This window comes from Helianthus annuus, chromosome 4, assembly GCF_002127325.2.
Source record: "Helianthus annuus cultivar XRQ/B chromosome 4, HanXRQr2.0-SUNRISE, whole genome shotgun sequence".
NCBI classification, from domain to species: domain Eukaryota; kingdom Viridiplantae; phylum Streptophyta; class Magnoliopsida; order Asterales; family Asteraceae; genus Helianthus; species Helianthus annuus.
The window spans coordinates 80,316,816-80,325,250 of NC_035436.2; the positions used below are offsets into that span (position 1 = coordinate 80,316,816).

Consider the following 8,435-nt stretch of genomic DNA (forward strand, 5'->3'; position numbering starts at 1 on the left):
GCGAGTACACAAAACTGTACTCGAAGAAAAATGGATTTATTTATTTGGCTGCATGGGAAATTGCGAGGAGTCATGAAAAATGGGTACCTATTCCATTTATTAATCATGATGACCCAACAGGTACTTGTGGGTGTTCTCAAAATCGATAAAAAAACAACCGAGTCGGGAAATTACACAACCACGGCGAATGGGTTATCATGCAACATTCCCGACATCAATTTAAATGACAACCCAACCGAGGACACAACACTAACAAGGCCACAGCGGAGGAAAGGTGTCGAGCCATCAAGAAGCAAAACGAAAGAAGTTTGGCTGGAATCAATGATCAAATTCAGTCCGGCAAAAATGTTGGAAATAAAGGAGAATAGAAAACAATGTAAGATGTTGGCGGATTCAAAATTAAAATGAGACGATCGATACATCAAACACATGCATGAGATAGAGAAGAATAAAGATTTGAAAGTTTTGTGCAAAGTGGAATGATCCTGATAACTTTTAGGTTGTCTTTCACTACAAGAAAACTGGGTTTTTAGTACGCGCAAAAGCGTCCTAAAATGCTATTTTATAGGACCTTTCATTTAATAGGACCAACGGTAAAAGCGTTTCATGTAAAGGGGTCGTAATAAGTCCCGGAACTAAAAAAGCGTCCTAACATCTCAAATAAGATTATGAAACCAATTTTATGGTCGTGTAATATGTCTTGAAAAACCAAAATAGTGTCCTAATAAAAACATATTAGGACACTTTTACGATGTTCTAACATGTGTTTACATACTTTTAATCTTTTGATACACTTAAAAGCATCCTTAGAAATTAATTGATAGGACCCTTGTGATGTAACATTATAGCTAATTTAATACCAAGAAAAGAGTCCTAATATACCAAATAAGATTATAAAACCAACTTTATGGTCGTATAATATGTCTATAGACGACTTAAATAGCGTCCTAAAAAGAACATATTAGGACACTTTTACAATGTTCTAATATGTGATTACCTACTTTTAATCTTTTGATACACAAACAAACGTCCTTAAAAATTAATTTATAGGACCATTATGATGTAACGTTATAGCTACTTTAATATCAAGAAAATGGTCCTAAATCCCAAATAAGATTATAAAACCAATTTTATAAACAGACTATCAACATATAACATCCTAATAGTTATTGTATAACCATCAACAAATGAAAGAAATAAATCTTCAATATATTTAAAATAAGCATGTCCATAACAAAAACACTAACTATAAATAAGTTATAACATTATCTAATATAAAGTCTTAACATTTAACAAAGAAATTAAAAGCAATTAAAGAAATAAGAAGCATAAAATCTTGAGTCATCATGCGTCCTCAATCCTCATGGACTACCTACATATAAACCATCCACATATAAGCATTAAGTTCCATGATATTAAAATTATTTGTATCACAAGTTTAACAAATACATACCGAGATGAATGGATAGGGCCATGTGATGGATGCACCAATACAATCTTGAATTGTACAAAACAAACCATATGCTCTTACCAAGTTTTCATCTTTTTTATTTGTACTTGAACGTGTGACACCCCAGGAAAACCAGTGAACGATACAACTTACCTAGCTTCCCCAGTGAGTGCGTACCAAATTTCGGGACGAAATTTCTTCTAAGTTGGGGATAATGTGACAACTCGAATTTCCACGATTTCTATCTTTGCATTTATTACACGTAATTGTTTGGATTGTTTGTTTACATGACTAGTTGTTTCGCAACGGAACACGTTTGTAATATGTTAAACTATATTGTGAATGATATGTTACTTTTGATGTGCGTGTGTGTGTGTGTGTTACTAATATAAGATTGTAGGTTGGTTAACAATTATGTTGTTTGAGTTACATCATGCATCACCTGCCAAACATCCCTCACGAAAACCTCATGGCCGAAAACACAATATGTGTTTTCGTCCACTTGCTTGCCAGCGAAAAATCAAATGGGCTTTGGCCCAATAGCCTTTAGTTTTAAATATCAGCTTTCAACTATACGAACAGTTTTCGCAATCCGCAAACCCTAGAGTCCTTGTTTTCTGTGTGACGGCAACAGTTCTTTTCGTGAAGCTTTTCCTTATTTCTTCTCCATTTTCGGTTAGTTTTATGTTTCTGTATTGAATGCAATTCACTTCTATCGCATGCCTAGTTGTAACTGATTTTTGATTACTGATTAGGTTATATGATATCTATGTTATTTGTTTACATGAAATATTGATGGTTGCTTGTGATCCGATCTAAATGCGTAAACTGTATTGTTAGTATGATGTGATGCGTAAACTGTATTGATGTTTTCGGATGTCAACCGTCACATATATTGGTTCATATTATCGATTGTGTATGCCTGTTATGATAGAAGAATGATTGCAAACTGATTGCTCTTATTATTGAAACGGTTAGATGTGTTAGGAATTGATGTGTTCTCGTATTCTGTGGTTATGTTGATTGGTGATGTCAGGCCGATGAAAACCCCCCCCCCACGAAATCCCTTACTCAACGAAAACACATAAGTGTTTTCGGCATCAAGAGTTTTCGGCCCAACTAGTGTTTTCGGCCCAAGTATGTTTTCGCCAACCAAGGGTTTTCGGTCCATTAGTGTTTTCGGCAACAATGATTTCGGCCCATATAATGTTTTCGGCCCAACTGGTTTTCGTCCCTAATGGTTTCCGGCCCAACTGTGATTTCGGCCCAAGTTTGATTTTCGGCCCAACAAAGTGTTTTCGCCCACGATGAGTTTTCGTCACATGTGTTTTAGTTTGTAACTCTGTAACTTAATAACTATGCCAGTTTGTTAACGATGTTAAGTCATTACCTCTGTTAAGTTAGGCATGTAACTCCGTTAAGTATGTAACTCTTATGGCTTGTTAACCATGTTAGTCCATTAACTCTGTTAGGTTGTTATTCAGTTAACTACTGGGCTCTGTTATGTATATTAACTCTGTTAAGTGTGTTAATGAATAACCAGGATAGTACAAACTGTGAAGTACTTTTATATGAGGTATGAATTGCATGAATTGATCAACTGCTATTTGTTACATGACAATGAATACTTAAACACACTTGTGACATAAATGACATGTGAAGTATTTCGAACACGAACTGATTGTATACATATGCGCGTACTATAGGTCGTGATTGATTAACTGTGAGCGTGTGTATTTCCTTAGCATACCGAGCAAACCCAAGGTGAGTTCACACAGCCAAGGCATGGGTTCCCAGGGTGGGAATGGGTTGGATGATTATTTGTGCATGCTTAAATGATACTTGTCGAACTGCCTTCGCACACACCCTGGTTGGTAAAGACTATGGTCGCGAACGAACTACTCAACTGCCTTCGCACACACCCTGGTCGGTAAAGACTATGGTCGCGAACGAACTGATCAATTGCCTTCGCACACACCCTGGTCGGTAAAGACTACGGTCGCGAACTAATGAACCTAATCTTCGCACACATGCCTGTGAGGCCGCGATGGAACTGATACGCTATGAGACTTAATTGAACGAACGCATTATTACCCAAACTAAACTATTAACTGTGAACTCGCTCAACTAGTTTGTTGATCATTCTGTTACATGCCTTGCAGATCGTTAGGTACTTGGAGCTTGCACTGGAGAAGCGGGTCGTTGTGGACAAGGATCGTGGCTTTTCTGTTGAACTATTATGACACTTAAAATTGTTAACTACTACTGGATTATTTACTATGCTTCCGCTACATTTTGAAACTATGGTTTTGTTTGAACACCTTTCGTGTTGAATGGATGGTTTACTTTTATTTTACTTGATATTAATTGCATGTTCAATATGATTGGTGGCTTGATCCTGGTCAGTCACGCTCCCAAGCGGTGATACTCCGCGTGTGGATTTTGGGGGTGTGACAGATTGGTATCAGAGCCATTGGTTATAGAGAACTTGGTTTTAATATGGAAAAACGTTTTTATTAAAACCAGACTATAACCAGAACAGTGCTCTCAACGATCCACAACGACGCTTCGCTCCACGTGCAAGACTCAACTTCCTAGGTAATAAGGCTTATGTTTATTGCCTACATGCTAGAATTTGCATAGAACCTTGCTCGTAGTATGCTTACATTGCTTTGCTCACAACTTGTCATTGCATGAGAATACTTATGTGCTTACACTCTTCTGTCATCGCACTATTCGCGAACCTTTCTCACTTATGTTGCCTTTGATGTGAAGATCAATGGCCGCACGAATTACCATGACTCAAGCCCAGCTAGAGGCTCTCGTTGCTGCGGCAGTTGCAGCCGCCCAAGCAGGTCAACCCGCTCAGCAACAACCTGGGTGCACCTTCAAGAATTTTATGGAATGTCGTCCTAGCTCGTTCAGTGGCACGGAAGGAGCAGTTGGACTCCTCCACTGGTTTGAAAAGCTCGAGTCGGTTTTCGAAATGTGTGAATGCCCTGAGGCTCGCAGGGTGAAGTTCGCCACTGGCACACTTGAAGGGATTGCGCTCACTTGGTGGAATGCACAAGTGCAGATCTTAGGGTTGGCAGCTGCTAACGCCACACCCTGGAATGATTTCAAAGAACTGATCAAGAGGGAATACTGCACTAGAGAAGACATTCACAAGTTGGAGGACGAGTTGTATAACTTGAAAATGGTTGGTTCGGAAATCGAAGCTTACACCAAGAGATCAAATGAGTTGGCTGTGTTATGTCCAACTATGGTGGACCCTCCATACAAGCGTATTGAGTTGTACCTCAAAGGTTTGGCACCAGAAATACAGAGCCACGTTACCTCGGCTAATCTCAACAACATCCAGGAAATCCAGCGTCTCGCTCATCGCATCACCGATCAGGCAGTGGATCAGAACAAACTGCCAAAGCGTATCAGTGCTACTGCTGCCACTACAGCTGCTACTTCTGCTACACCCAGCGACAACAAGAGAAAATGGGATGGGGATTCCAGCAGGGGATCGGTGTCTGTTCAGTCCCAAACTCAGCAACGTCGCACCAACGATTACCAGAGTCCGAGTCAGCAATCATCGGGAAGTCAGGGACAACGTGGTTATCAGGGAAATCATCCGTGGTGCAACAGGTGCAACAAACACCACAGTGGAAGGTGTCGGAAAGATCGCTGTCAAAGATGCCACAAGATGGGCCATGAGGCCAAAGATTGTAGAAGCGCGCGACCAGTAAACCAGAACCAGCAACTCCCACCGCCAGCTCCACAGAATCAGCAGCAGCAGCCACAGCGTGGAAATCGGGGATGTTTCCAGTGTGGGGCTGAAGGTCATTACAAACGCGATTGCCCTCAGTTGAACCAGAATCGCAACAACAACAACAACAACCAGGGCAACGGAAATAACAACAATCAGGGTAATGGTAACAACAACAACGGGGGAAACAACAACAACAACGGCAATGAAGCTCGTGGTCGTGCTTTTGTGTTGGGTCGAGGAGATGCAGTGAATGATCCCAATGTGGTTATGGGTAAGTTTCTTCTCGACGATATTTATGTTACTGTCTTATTTGATTCGGGTGCTGATACAAGCTATATGTCATTGAAAATGAGTAAATTATTAAAACGTACACCAACACCCCTAGACACCAAACACGTCGTAGAACTAGCCAATGGTAAAAGTGTAGAAGCCACACAGGTAGTCAAGGGTTGTAGTATTGTTCTAGCGGGTCAGACTTTCTCGATTGATCTCATACCCATAGTTTTGGGTAGTTTCGACGTCGTCATCGGTATGGATTGGTTATCCCAACATCATGCGGAGATCTTATGCAAAGAAAAAGTTATTCGTATTCCTCGCTCCAGTCAGGAACCTCTCGAAGTACAAGGTGACAAGAGTGGTGCTGTGGTTGGCATCATCTCTTACTTAAAGGCGCAGAAATGTTTACGAAAGGGACATACTGCCATTCTGGCACTTGTCACTGACGCATCAGCAAAGGAAAGGAAACTGGAGGATATACCAGTTGTGCGTGATTTTCCTCAAGTGTTTCCTGAAGATTTACCTGGTTTACCTCCTCATCGTCAAGTCGAGTTTCAGATTGAGTTAGCTCCTGGAGCAGCACCAATAGCCCGCGCACCGTATCGTTTAGCTCCAACCGAACTGGAGGAACTGTCGAAGCAGCTACAAGAGCTCTTGGAAAAGGGCTTTATTCGGCCAAGCTCTTCGCCTTGGGGAGCTCCAGTGTTATTTGTAAAGAAGAAAGACGGTACGTTCAGGATGTGCATCGACTACCGCGAACTCAATAAGGTGACGGTGAAGAACCGTTATCCTCTTCCGCGCATAGATGACCTATTCGACCAGTTGCAAGGGTCGTGTTACTATTCCAAGATTGATTTAAGGTCAGGGTATCATCAGCTGAGAGTCCGGGATGAGGACGTCTCCAAAACCGCTTTCAGAACTCGTTACGGACACTACGAGTTTCTTGTCATGCCATTCGGGCTTACGAACGCGCCAGCAGTCTTCATGGATCTTATGAACAGGGTGTGTAAACCCTATCTAGACAAGTTCGTCATTGTCTTCATCGACGACATCCTGATTTACTCCAAGAGTCAGGAGGAGCACGAGCAGCACTTACGCCTTATCTTGGAACTTCTTCGAAAGGAGCAACTGTACGCAAAGTTTTCAAAATGCGACTTCTGGCTTCGTGAAGTCCACTTCTTAGGCCATGTGGTGAACAAGGATGGGATTCATGTCGATCCATCCAAGGTTGATTCGATCAGAAACTGGCCAGCACCGCGTACACCGACAGAAATACGCCAATTCTTGGGTTTGGCGGGTTACTACAGGCGATTTATTAAAGACTTCTCAAAGATCGCGCAACCACTTACTATGCTAACACAAAAAGGTGTCGTTTACAGATGGGGTAATACGCAAGAGACCGCTTTTCAGTACTTAAAAGATAGGCTTTGCAGCGCACCTATTCTCTCATTGCCAGAGGGCACGGATGACTTCGTGGTTTACTGTGACGCATCGATACAGGGGCTTGGTTGTGTATTGATGCAGCGGGATAAAGTTATTGCATATGCTTCGCGGCAACTCAAGGTTCATGAACGGAACTACACGACGCACGATCTAGAGCTGGGAGCTGTTGTTTTCGCGCTTAAGATATGGCGACACTACCTGTACGGTACCAGGTGCACGATTTACACCGATCACAGGAGTCTCGAGCATATTCTTAAGCAAAAGGATTTGAATATGCGTCAACGGAGATGGGTTGAACTTCTAAACGACTATGAATGCGCCATCAAGTATCATCCAGGCAAGGCCAATGTTGTGGCTGATGCCCTCAGTCGGAAAGACACTCTACCGAAGCGCGTGCGAGCGCTACAGCTTACCATTCAGTCCAGTCTTCCTGCACAGATACGAGCTGCTCAGTTAGAAGCACTGAAACCCGAAAACGTCAAAGCTGAAGCCTTACGCGGCTCAAGGCAACGCATGGAACAAAAGGAAGACGGCGCCTACTATGTAACGGGGCGTATTTGGGTCCCACTTTATGGCGGTTTACGCGAACTTGTAATGGATGAAGCTCACAAGTCTCGCTATTCGGTACATCCAGGGTCGGATAAAATGTACCACGACATCAGCACTACTTATTGGTGGCCTAGTATGAAGGCTCACATCGCTACGTACGTTGGAAAATGCTTAACCTGTGCGAGAGTCAAGGTTGAATATCAGAAACCAGCAGGCTTACTTCAACAACCCAAGATACCACAGTGGAAATGGGAAGAAATTTCCATGGATTTCGTTACGGGCTTACCTAGATCCCAGCGTGGGAATGACACTATTTGGGTAATCGTTGATCGACTCACAAAGTCTGCTCACTTCTTGGCTATCAAAGAAACGGATAAGTTTTCTACCTTAGCAGACATCTACTTGAAAGAAGTTGTTTCGAGGCACGGAGTGCCCACCTCTATTATTTCGGATCGCGATGCACGATTCACGTCAGAGCTATGGCAAGCAATGCACAAATCCTTCGGCTCACGATTAGACATGAGCACAGCATATCATCCTCAGACGGATGGGCAGTCTGAGCGAACTATCCAAACTCTAGAAGACATGCTTCGAGCGTGTGTTATCGATTTCGGCAACGGCTGGGAAAAGCACCTCCCTTTGGTGGAGTTCTCGTACAATAACAGTTACCATACCAGCATTCAAGCCGCTCCATTCGAGGCATTGTACGGACGTAAATGCCGGTCACCCCTCTGTTGGGCAGAGGTGGGGGATAGTCAAATTACGGGTCCAGACATTGTAGTGGACGCCACAGAAAAGATAGCACAGATACGGCAACGCATGGCAGCAGCACGCGACCGTCAGAAAGCCTACGCGGACAAGCGTAGAAAACCCTTGGAATTTGAGGTCGGAGATCGGGTTTTATTGAAAGTTTCACCCTGGAAGGGTGTGGTACGTTTTGGCAAAAGGGGCAAACTG

At 42.7% G+C, this 8,435-nt stretch overlaps 1 long non-coding RNA gene across 1 annotated transcript; it reads right to left on the minus strand.

The window, feature by feature from the left end:
• Nucleotides 1-1,210: 1,210 nt before the first annotated feature.
• LOC110934730 lies at nucleotides 1,211-1,565 on the minus strand. The gene is made up of 2 exons (XR_002588581.2): nucleotides 1,454-1,565; nucleotides 1,211-1,372 (listed from the first exon to the last, which is right to left on the minus strand). It is a non-coding gene; the product is annotated as an uncharacterized LOC110934730 (long non-coding RNA).
• Nucleotides 1,566-8,435: the final 6,870 nt, after the last annotated feature.